A 12,711-nucleotide genomic window follows, 5' to 3' on the forward strand; every position below is an offset into this window, starting at 1 on the left:
AAAACATTGTCATGACAGAGTATCCAATTATTTATTTTTTGGTTGCAATGAGCATCCTATTTTTTGCCTCAATAAGTATAGTGTATTCCAATTAAAAGGGAGAAGGTTAGAATAATGTGCAACACTGTCTAACCATGTTTAACTCCAACGGTTTGCCTGTTGTGTAGAGAAGGTTGATGATAATTAAAATGTCTTGTTTTAATGCTATCTCACATACTTGAATGAGAATGAGTTATAGCTCATGGATGGAAATAAGTGAAATTTGTCATGTAACCATAAAATAAGTTTGAACAATACATTCTTTCCTTTGGTTCGTGTGATGTGTTGTAAAACACGTACATGTACCTTTTCTTGCACTTAACAATGTGACTGATTTCAGTCAAGCACCATTTTGAGGAAGCATATATCTCGGCGAAGACAAAATGTACATGTGCATTTCAATGACATAGATGACTACACCTAAAAAAACTAAGAAAAACGTTATACTTTTACAAAAACGTTATGCTCTATTTAAAAATGCTAATTAGAGAGTAGAAAGGTAGTTTGAAAATTTAAAATTAAAGAAATAGTAGTTTGTCAAGAAGAGAGTGGGGTATCTTGGAATTTCAAATTAGGAAAAAGGAATATTTTTAAATATCATGGTTTACGTTGTTTATCCTTAAAAAGTGATAGTGTGGTTGATCCTTGAAATATAGTAGTTTACATTAATTGGTAGGCCGCATGGAAAGAAAAATAACATTATTCAAAGGAAGAAAGAAACCAAATAAAACCGCTTATGTGTTTTAAATAAATAACGAGAATAATGGGGGTAGTTTAGAATTTTAAAATTAAAAGAAAAACAATGAAATTTTTTAAATAATAGAGGTTTATTTAGAAAAGCCGAGAAGAAAGTATCATGTTAGATTGAAATTTTAAAATTAAAAATGGAAATTATTAAACAATAGTTTACGTGATTGATCTTGAAAAACGATGGGAAAAAACTTCTTTATCCAATCAAACAATTTGCAATAACAATCTCATAAATTGAATAAAGAAATATAAAATTAAATAGATGAAGAGAAATTAATACAATAAAATTTAGAAAAACAATAGAAAAAGTATAACATAAAATGAAATCTGATTTCTGCCATTATTATATTGTCTTGTTAAATATAAGGTGAATGAGTGTAACACAATAGAGAAAAAGTATAATATAAATTAAAATTGCAAATTAAAAGTTAAATAAATAAATATTTTATTTTAAATTTTGTAATCTTATAACTTAATTACAAAAATGTCATCTAAGACGGTTATTAATAATCATATTAGAATGTGTGTAATAAAATACTACTTTTTTAATATTATAGTTCATTTTATTAAGGGCTCAAAAGATGGAGATTGAAATCAAACATTATAATTCAAGAGAATCAAGCATCATTATATAGTCACAATTCGGAAATTTGTCAGCCAAACGCAATGGTTTCAAAATAGAAATATGTAAATCACTTTTAATTTATGTTATACTCTTGTTAAATATAATGGTTGATTAGCCTTATGAAAGTCCAATTAACATTCTTTGATTGTAGCAAGCTTTCTGTCTCAAGCTTCCTCTTGCATTAATCTATCACCAAGAAGTAAGGAGTTAAAACCCATATGAAATTAATTATACTAGAGGTAAAAAAAATAAAATTTTAGAAAGGACATTCATGTGCATACTTTTCTGCCTAAATGTTCAACATTCATAGTCTTCTGAAAGAATAAACATATTTTTTTTGAATTGCAGGTATGATTTCATGGTGTTTGAATCCCAAGAAACTTCTTTTGCCTTGATTGATAGTTTTTGAGTTGGAAAAGCTGATAGTTCATATAAACAAAACAAAAAATTAGCGGACAATAAGATATAAAAAGCCTAATAGCGTGAATAAACAATAAATCTAAAGATCATATTTAATTTTGTGAATCGCAATGCAGATAAAAAATCTTAAAACTTTAGTTCAATTGACAAGGATGAACATGGATCTGTAATATTTAATATAGTAGAACAAAAGTCATAGTATAAGCTTTATGTTTGCATATTTCATACTTAAATACCACCATGTACACACAAAGGAGAATATAAAAGTCAAGGTATAAACTTCATGCGATTACCTTAGGGTTTTTTTTATATAAAGTTTAATAATGTTAAGCACCTTAATTGATGACATGCAATAAAACTATAGAAAAAAAGGAAAAGCAAAATTACGGAGATGTTGACATGGATACAATAATACTTACATAGGATCTTCATTCCAGAATTCAGTATGAAAAGCCTTTATATGAATTGAAAAAAAAAAAAAGAAATAGTGAGAATGACTGCAGCATGTTATGAAAATAGAATGAAAAAAAAATGAAGTGAAGAAAAGGATTGAGTAAGCGAGATGGAAAGATAGACAAATTAATGTTAAATCAGATGAAACAATACAAATAATTGAGTGTGAGATTACAAATACTGTATTCAAAGAGTGATTGTGCGGCTACCCCACATCTTTAATAGTGTGCAATTACTCATTATTTGCAATTGCTAAATTTAAAATTAAATGAAAGATTTTTTGAAACGTGAAAAAAAAATTTCACTCATCATATCAGCACTACTCTCCACATTTTATTGTTGAGTTATTAGCTAGTAATTTATTAATTTAGGGACAAAATCAGGCAAGTAAAGGTGGATACCAAGAAAAGATCGTTTTATATATTGTTATAGATTTTAAATTCAAGGAGAGATAGAGAGATAAATGCAGGAAAGTAAATCTAAACTAATAAAACATAAAAAGAAAAGATTGGGTCAGAAAATTGCATGATGTTCAAAAACCAAGTAAAAATCACAAGTATTCGCCTATTTATAAGAACGCAAAATAACGGAAAAGTAAATTTCCTAGAAGCACGTGTCTTCTATGAAGAAACTGCCTAATCAAGATCTTGACACATTTCCTTTGATGTTCAAATTCATCAGAGTTGTAACTCCGCTACAGCCTTCTCAATTTAGTCGATAATTCTTGTTCAACTTTGTTCTTGAATTTCCATTACTACATCCTTTCAAGAATCAAAAACATATTCTGTACTACTCAAAGTTGCACCGGATATCTATCAGCCGACATCTCTTTGTTGCTAGAGATTATCTTTGGATGCTTATCAGCAAACATCCTCTATTTACTCGAATACATATTCTCGATTTCACACATTGAGAACTCGATAAGACCACTTCTAATGAATCAAAAATTTATTCTCGAGCATCTTCATACTACCTCATGCTTCACATCATTTACAATCGAAAATATTTACTCAACCTTCCATACTTAATAATTTTTCAACGACCTCAACAACCATGACACTTTTTCTCCGTATGATGAGTAATGTTAGCATCTTTAGTTACAAGAGTAATAGTCAAGAGAACACACTCTGCAATCAAATAAATTGTATCTATTGACAGCCAAACGAATCAGTTTACACTACTAAAATTGACGCCTTTTTGTACAATACGTAGTTCATGTTTCATAGAAATCTTAGGTAAAACCCAATGTATACACCTAAACTTATATGACCACAAGCACAAACAGCTTCCCCTTCGTGATGGGCACGCCTGCTCTGGATGAACGTCTGTCGAAATTTCTCAAACCTTCCATCCTTTATTGCTTCTCTTATTACAAGAAAGAACGCCAAATAGTGGTGTGTATTATGGCTGCAAAATTCAGTGCAAATTAATGCTTAAATGTTTTATTAATGAGTATTAATTATTTGTAATAGTATTGTTGCTACTATAATTTGAAGTGAATAAATTCATACATCTCTAGCAGAATCCGTGCCAGCATTTCATGAACATTAAATAGGTGATTGATGTATGCTTTAGTATGACTCTGGCATTTATAGCAGGTGCAGTTTCCTAAAATGGGCGACATACCTTTCCTGCATGAAAATACAAGCAGATAAAAGAGTAAATAAGGTGGTGTTCAGTTTATTTCATTTTCAATCAATATGTTTTTGTTGGAATATCTCCTAATATCAATACTATATGCAGGAATACTTTACATTATCTTAGGATTCAATATCAATTCTACGGTATTCGATCTTTGTTCTCTCCTTTCCTCTCTCTATGCAGTTTGGTATGAGTTACAGTGAAATCGTGGTTTGTCGGCTTCACATACCTATTTATGGTCTTAAACAGTTTTCTCGAACTTGGTTTAACAAATTTCATACTGCTCCCTCTAGTGCTTATTACAAATAGAAGTATTAATTCAGATGATTTTATATAATTTTTTTTATTTAAAAAATACTAATGTACCAATTTCATTAACTTGTTATTGTTATGGGTGATGTGAAAACATAAAGTTCAAGAGTATTATGCACCCACTATCAATAAAAAATACAAATACTTAAAATATTTAATAAGAATAATTAATGAAAAAAAATTAAATGTTTCATAGGAATTTTAAAATATCTTATAAAAAAAGATATCATTTCCTTCTAAATTATGCCTTATAATAAGAACCAAGAGGGAGTATAGTGCAGCAGTTTAGTATGATTCGCAGTGAAGCAAACCACTTAGTCTTTCATCGCCATTCAACCCAAGGATGCATTTTCCTTATTGTGTGGACAAATAGACTATTGTTATAATTGATAGTGATCAGCATGGCATACTTCAATTGATACATCTCTTTCATTAGTTTTCAATTAAAGACCTAGGTAAACTTTGATATTTATTGGGTTTGTAGGTAGTCCATTCCAAGGATGGCCTTGTAATTTCAGAGGAAATATGCACATGATATTCTTGAAGAGACAGGTTTGTTGAATGCTGTTGAGAATCGGTATTGATAATCTGCATTCATTGTAATAAATACAGTTTATAGGCACATGATCACTGGTCTAGAGGAAATCAAATATTCTCCATTTATTTGTAATAAGTGCAATAAGCCTAAACTCATTTCCGTGCAGTATACAAACACATGGCTTCAGTCTCAATATGCTTCTTCTCTTTCTCTTTAAGATGGTATTTAGAGCCTGACAGAGTTACCTCAATAACAATGCTGCCCAGTGGACCCAATGTCTCCAGTGATAATTTTTTGGCTATAAAAGTATACTTTACTCCTTGTGTTTTTTACTCTTTCTTTTGTATTATGGATCCTCACCATAGTTACTGGTGAGTTCTCTTTCTATTGTATGTTAACTAACTCAAGTTTGTCAGAGTTATTTGACAATTAGCATAACTGTCTATATAAACTATTTTGTAACAACTTTTCAGTTGGGTTGAATAATACAAGATTTCTCAATCTCAGTTTTCTCTTCTCTCTTCTTTTCTCTCAACTCCATTATGGTATTTAGAGTTTAGGTCGAAACCTAGCCTTCATTCATGTCTTCCGCTTCTTCTCTCCCTCCCTCCCCTCTGTCATCTTCCTCGTCGGTGACTTCTTGGAAGCAGTTTTCGCTTTCGATTTCTCAAAATTTACATGCGACAAATTAACTTCTATGGCTTCAACAAGTTGAGCCTGTGATCAAGAGTTATTATCTTCATCACTTTCTATTTAGTCCATTGATTCCGCAGAAATATGCCTCTGTTGAAGATCACGATTATGATACAACTACTGAAGCGTATCGCGTTTGGGAAGAAAAGACCATCTCCTTATTGCTTGGCTTCAATCGACCATTTCTGGTGATATGCTTCCATGTGTTATTGGTTGCAAATCGTCGTGGCAGTTATGGGATTGTCTTCAATCGCATTTTCAATCTCTTACTCGACCTCGTGTTCGCCAGCTTCGCAACGAACTCCAATGTCTTTCCCTTGGTAATCGCTCCATCATTGATTATCTTCTTTATGTTCAGAATCATGTTAATGAACTCACTTTAATTGGTGAATCAATGTCTTCTTCATCTAAATCTGATTCTTGACTGTCTTCCAAATGAGTATGACTCATCTGTCTTGGTGATTAGTACAAGATTTGATCGCATTGAAAGGTCTCACAAGTGGCCCCCCTAGGTTCCATTAATCTTACTAAAGGTACCTCTTGGCAGTTCGTCTCTGGAGAATTCCTCTACTCGTAATTTTGCCCAAACAATGAATCCTAATTCTGAGGTACAGGTCAATTTGACTTCTCAGACTTCTAGTTACAATTCCACCAACGATTATACTGGAAATGGATTTTCGGTGGTCGTGGTGGTTGGAACTTTGGCCGTCATAGCCGTGGTGGTTGCAATTCAAGACGCAGTGGTGGTGGCAACGATTGTTTCTCCGATGTTCAGTGCCCAATATGTTACAAGACTGGACATGCTGCATGGTTTTGTTATCATCGTCTTGATGAGAACCATGTGCCAACTCTTCCTCCACCCATGTCCACTGTTCCATGGACTTCTTTTGCTCTTCCCTCACAGCAGATTCAGTATGCACAATCTGTTTAGTACGTGGTTCCATCCTCTCATTATGCTCAACCTGTTCATTATGCTGCTCAACCCCGGTATGCTTACATTCAACCTCCACCAGAGGCTATTCAAGCTCCAAAATAACCAACCAACTCTCAGATTTTTCTGACTAGTTTTGCTGCCACACCTTCTCAGAGTTGGTATCTTGATTTTGATGCTTCTCACCATGTGACCAATATGTCACATTCAGCAACTAACACCTTTTGAAGGACCTGATCGAATATCTATTGGAAATAGTCATGGCCTTATCAATTCCTTAGGTTTATTCACCTTTTCCTCTCCTATTAACCCTCAATTTTCCCTTATTCTGAGTAATCTTTTGTTTGCTCCCTCCATTATGAAAAATCTTATTAGTATCCGTCAATTTTGTAAAGACAATAACGTTTATTTTGAGTTCCACTCATCTGTTTGTTTTGTTAAATCACATGATACTAAGTTGGTTCTGCTGGAAAGATTTATGGGAAGTGATGGTCTCTATCAATTCTCTCAGCTCTTTGCTTCCATGCCTCAGTCTAAGCCTTCCTCAAAAAGTTTTCATTCATCCCTTTCAAACAATATTGTTGTAAAAACTTTTGTTGTAAATACAACTACTTTTAGTACTGAGTTTCTAGTTGTTTCTTCAAATAATACTATTGTTGTTGATCTGTTGTTAATACAACATCTTGTAATTCTGTTTCTTTTTCTATTTGGCATTCTAGGCTTGGTCACCCTAGTGTTGATACCATGAAAACTGTGTTGAGACTCTCTAATCTTCCCAATATTAATAAATATTCTTCAGATTTTGTAATCACTTGTATTAGGAAGTCTCACAGACTCCCTTCCTCTAGTTCTCTCATTGTCTATGAAAAATCTTTTTGATTTTATTTTTATTAATCTTTGGGGTCTTGCACTATTTCTATCTTGTAACACCCCATTTTTTCTCAAATAAATAAAAGTTAATAGAGTTTTTTTAGAAATTAAATAAATGAGAAAATAGTTTTTGTTAATTAAAATAAGGGTTTCATAGTTTTAGAAAATAAATGAGTAAAATAATATTTAAAAAAATAAAGAGATTTTTTAATTATTTATTTATTTAATGAAAGAGTAAAATAGAGTTTCTTTTTATAAAATAATAAAATAAAGAAAAATAGAGTAAATAATAGACTAAGAGTATCATAACTATAAATAAAAACATACTAGGTCGGTTTTTACATTTACGATACGTCTCTATGCTCTTTCTTCCCCTCAAATTCATTTTTCCTTCTTTTTCTCCTAAAACCCTCTTTTTTTTCTAAATACACCTAAACTTGTCTTAGTAAAATTACGATCTCAGACTCGTTAATTGTTGGATCGTCGTGAAATACAAACACCACCTTTGAAACTCATTTTCGCACATTCCCAATGTTGGAATTTGCGAAATAATGCCTGTAGAAAGATAAAGATAAGTGTTGTCTGTAGAAAGACAGTGAAATTGAGGCTACAATCCCTTCTCCTTCTCTTTAACGCTTGAAAACCCTAGCAGACCAGAAGAAAAGCTTGAGGAATCTTACGAAATTGTTAGAGACGCTACTATCGCTGCTAGTGGGGTTTAAGTGCCGTTATGAAATGAGTATTACCAGAAAGCTTGAAATGAGTATAAGCCATATGAAATCAGTATTACCAGAATGCCTACATCTTAGTACCTTCTACAAAACTGAAGAAAACCAAGTCAACCCAACAAACAGTTAAATCATAAATGCTACATACCTTTGTGAAGCTCCGCTTATACGTAAAATCTTCCTTTTTTTTTACCTTAAAAGGATACTAATTAACAACGTTTCTCTTTACCTTGACCTACACATCAAAAGAGACAACAAATCAACTACCTCTCAGCCTGGAAGATTATGATTGGTCATCAATTGGCTCAAAACCAACAAATTCCTATAGCCAAGAAAACTATTGTGACAATCTTACAACTAGCTCAAATTCATTTACAAAGAAAAACTGCATACATTCTAGCAGCAACGGTCTTCGACTCTTGGTAAAATCCTCAACCCTAGTCACTGGTCAGCAAGGATCCCAAACTCTTGTAACATCCTCAACCCTGTTCATAAATACGACAATGTTATAAATATTCTAAGTATCACCCTTTTAGTATTTTATTCCTTATTCATAAATAAAGAAAACCAAGCAACCAGAAATATCACAATGTTATAAATATTCTAAATATAATACAACATCATTAAAGGGCTAATAAAAACATCTCAATGTAAAACCACAACAAACATCTTATGTACCACACAAGTGAGCAACTAATAAGTAAAACAAAGCATTCACAATGAAAATTCAGCAGAAAGTAAAGAAAATGATTGAACAAATGAACAAGATTTCTCCACATATGCAAACCCTATCAAGGAACTATTGCAAAGACAAAATTTACCATGAATTGAAATTGGGTAACTCAGAATTGAAGCTCGGCATTCCTCTTTCAGCTCCCTTGTCATCTTCAACAACAACAATCCTCTTGGTAGTTCTACTCCCCATACATCATTCTCACCACCACATCATCAATTCCCCTGCACCTCAACAAAACATGAAAACCTTAAAACCCCTAACCCAAAACAAACAACAAATTCAATAGTTAAATCATAAATCCACAAACAGTTAAATAAGTTGGTGAGTGGGTCACGGCGGAAAGAATCCACGCGGTGGAGAAAGAAAGTGGAGAGTGGGTCACAGCGGAGCAGCGAAACAACGACTACCCACGGCGGTGCATGAGTAGTCTCAATGATGGACAGCACGACGAACAGAGCGCTATACTACCCAGTGGTCATTCGCAAAAACCAATGGGTAATAGTATTATCCAGCAGACAACAACGGCTTGGCAGAAAAGTAAAGCAGAGGAGACTATAGGGGGGAAACATTGTAGAATGGGTGGCGAGTCATTCGAGGGGGAGTGAGACCAACCAGGATGATGAGAGTGGTGAAGAGGGTAGCTTCATGGGATCTCTGACAGTGGAGAGAACCCAAGTGGTGGAGAAAGAAGTTGGTGAGTGGGTCACGGCGGAAAGAACCCACGTGGTGGAGAAAGAAAGTGGAGAGTGGGTCACAACGGAGCAGCCAAACAGTGAAGACCCACGGCGGTGCAGTAGCGGTCTCGATGATGGACATAACGAAGAACAGCGCGTTACACTACCCAGTGGTCATTCACACAGACCTATGGGAAACTCGGTCTAGTCGGATACACTCAATTTCCCAGTTGTACTCTCTCACTTTCCAATATACTTTGGTCTGTCTATTATATCTACTTTCACATAGTCCTACTCCTGTCTACTGTTCTCACACGCTGTCCAATGTTTGTTTATTGCTTTCTCACATAGCCCAGTACATTACTTTTTTTGTGGTTTAAGCTACTTTTTGTTGTTTGTTAACATGTGAATATAAAAATAGAGAAAAACAACACAAAATAGGATTTGAACCAAAGGTCATTAAGTTTTCTAAACTATTTAAAGTCACTGCACATTTATTACTATTGAGTAGATAACCTTAAGAATTTGAACATGCAAAAATTATATACTTGAAAATACTAAACTATTTTTTTCTCCCCATAAAAAAAATAGATGTCTACACCATAAGATAATTATAAAATTATAAAAGATGAAAGAGAAAATAAATTAGTACTAATGTTATCTTTTTATCCTTTTAATTTTTATTGTTTTCAATTTCTCTCATATCCTTTTAATGAAGTTTATATTATTTTTCTTCTGATAAAATATTAGACTATTTTTTTCTAACATCAAAGAGAAATTCTGGATCTGTCAATGGTAGGATGATATACCTCACGGCATCTTCCTTGAGAACCTTAGTTGGTTGCCGATCAAGAAGCAGGAATAGTTCTCCTCTAGGACAATAATTAGTAATCAAACCAAACGTGAGTTTTGGTCTGCAGGTTTGAAATATTTAACAAATTTAGTAAATTAAATAGTAAAGGAGCCACGTGAAAATCCTTGCTACTCTTTAGCTTCAGAATTAAATGTAATAGGAAATAAAGGCAATAGTCCAGCTCAAGACAATATAATTTGTGAAGTCATTATCTATAAAACAAGGATATCTATGATAAAAAGGTTGTGATGTGACATATTGGAACTCTGTCATCGCTAAAGAGATCCTAATGTTCCTACCAGTTATTCTAATTGATAAATACTAATCATTCTGTTAGTTATTTTAAAGTAGTATTCGAGTTACAAACCTGGAAGGAAGCATATAGATAATGCAGGTAGAAAAGGGTGGTTCAACTTGTCAAGAATTTCGCTGCATAGCCGTGGACAATTTGAGATCAGAATTCCCTGCACACAGCCAAAAGATTTGATTAATGTCAATCATGAAACAAAAAATGTTATTGTCACCATAAAATCGTACAGAAAAATACTAAATTATCAAAAAATGGTTATGTTAAATACCACCATAAAGCATGGAAGAGCAAGAATCCCACAGAATTTGATATTGGTGTTATAAGTAGGAAAAAATCATGAAATTAGAAAATTAAATATAATAAGGAAATGAATTTGCAATTCCTTCTTACTCATTGTCATGACATTGTCCCATGTAAAAATTTATATAACCTCATTGAAAACCTGGTCCTTGAGATCAATGACAAAAAGTAAAAGAGCTAGGGGAGGGGGCAAAGAATGAGTTAAATTATTTTGTTTTACCAAAACCTGATGCATTCACAGAGGAACTTTGAAAGCAATTAAAATTATAGATTTTGCAAGCTTGTCCAATGAGGTGACAATGAAAATACCTAGTGTTACTACCTGATATACAGTTTTTGCTGCTCGTTTTATTGTCAATTCCAACTGCATCGATGCATCTTTAAAAAGCAGGTACCACGAACCAGAGCAGCAACCAAGTTGACCTTCTTTAGACTCTAAAATACCATAGAAAACAAGGTATGTAAAATGTGCAACTAGTCAGATATTAATCAGATCCTTCTTAAACCATAAATTAAGACATTTTCCACAGCAAGCCAGGGAAGGCATTTCAATGGCTAAAAAATTAGATGCCAACTTTTCTGCAAAATAACATGTTGGTTAAAACACAGAAGTTTCTTAGCAAGTAGCTAGGCAGTGGCACCACATAAATGTAACAAAACATTGTAATTTTTCAATATTTATGTTATTGCTAAGCTGAACATACTTGTGATGATACTTATGTTCACTTTAGCATGCATACTAGAAATGTGATTAGCAAGTTAAAATTAAATAAAATAAATGCTCTATCAAGATAACACCAAAAGTTAACATCTGTTGTTCCAAGTGACAAGATTAGTTTCATTTAAATAAGGTATTAAGTTTGAGCTTTGTTAATAGAAAAATTAGGCACTAGGAAAGTTTTATCCCCTTAAATGGGTCCACCTAACCTGAGTTGGATTAGTTAGAGCTCCTTGTGATTTCACATATCAAAGAGTCACAAACAGGAAATAAGATAAAATAAAATAAATTAAAATTTAGTGCAGTGTTATAGGAAACTTTGGTTGTCATGTTTGATATACAAAATGCTATAGGTTTTCTTTGCTGCACTTGTCAACACTTAAAATTAGAATTTTTTCAAACATAATACATTCAATGTATAACTTTTCAGGTTTATCAAGCATGCCCTTAATGTAAGAAAACCAACTTGAAAACCAAAAGCAATCAATCACGATCAGTGATAAGGCATCTCAAACATGTTTTATTGCCTTTAATACCGCTTGAACTTTTACTTGCTTAGTAACAACTTTCTGCTTCTGGTCTTCACCTTTTGAACTACCCAATAATGAAACTGGGACTAAAGGTGACAAAACAGGTATTTCCTCAGATGAATTTGCCCAACACGGCAACACTTTGAACAAAAGAGGTATCCATGCTTCATAGCTATTCTACAAAAGATTAGCAATCAAACAATGTAAAATTAAAAATATAACTACATCAGATTTGATCATGCAAGAATCACTACTATTGATTCCATTCAATCCCTCAGTCCAAGCAAAAGCCTTCTCCATAAAAAGAACTTTGAATTTTCAAATAAATTTATCAATGGTGAACTTTTCTCAATTAGGAAAATGAGTTAAGACATGAAAGAATCCAAATTAGAGAAACCACTAGAAAGGTCCAGAATCCAAATTCTCCTAACTGTGACAAATGAAAGATTGACATATTCTAGGAGAGATTGTAAGCCTTGAGCTTTGCTATGATTAAGATACCAAAAGTGAGATTCCCAGGAAATACAGTCACTCTGAAGAAAACACAAAAGGAAGACTGGTTATGTATACTGAAATTTCATCCTTCTGTA

General features: G+C 33.0%; 1 protein-coding gene across 6 annotated transcripts in view; it reads right to left on the reverse strand.

Annotated features, from left to right (window-relative positions):
- Positions 1-3,220: 3,220 nt before the first annotated feature.
- Positions 3,221-12,711, reverse strand: part of LOC114423857 (2-succinyl-5-enolpyruvyl-6-hydroxy-3-cyclohexene-1-carboxylate synthase-like) — a 65,257-nt gene continuing 55,766 nt past the window's right edge. For 4 of the 6 annotated variants that reach the window (XR_003668938.1, XR_003668935.1, XR_003668940.1 and 1 more), the window contains 7 exons: positions 10,631-10,727; positions 10,220-10,324; positions 8,822-8,957; positions 8,394-8,485; positions 8,149-8,235; positions 3,799-3,918; positions 3,221-3,694 (listed from right to left, as the gene is read on the reverse strand). The gene's annotated coding sequence lies outside the window, so the exon portion shown is untranslated. The remainder of the gene's footprint in view (positions 3,695-3,798; positions 3,919-8,148; positions 8,236-8,393; positions 8,486-8,821; positions 8,958-10,219; positions 10,325-10,630; positions 10,728-12,711) is intronic. The other 2 variants (XR_003668936.1, XR_003668937.1) reach the window with 2 other exon arrangements.

Source organism: Glycine soja, chromosome 8, assembly GCF_004193775.1.
Source record: "Glycine soja cultivar W05 chromosome 8, ASM419377v2, whole genome shotgun sequence".
Lineage (NCBI taxonomy): Eukaryota > Viridiplantae > Streptophyta > Magnoliopsida > Fabales > Fabaceae > Glycine > Glycine soja.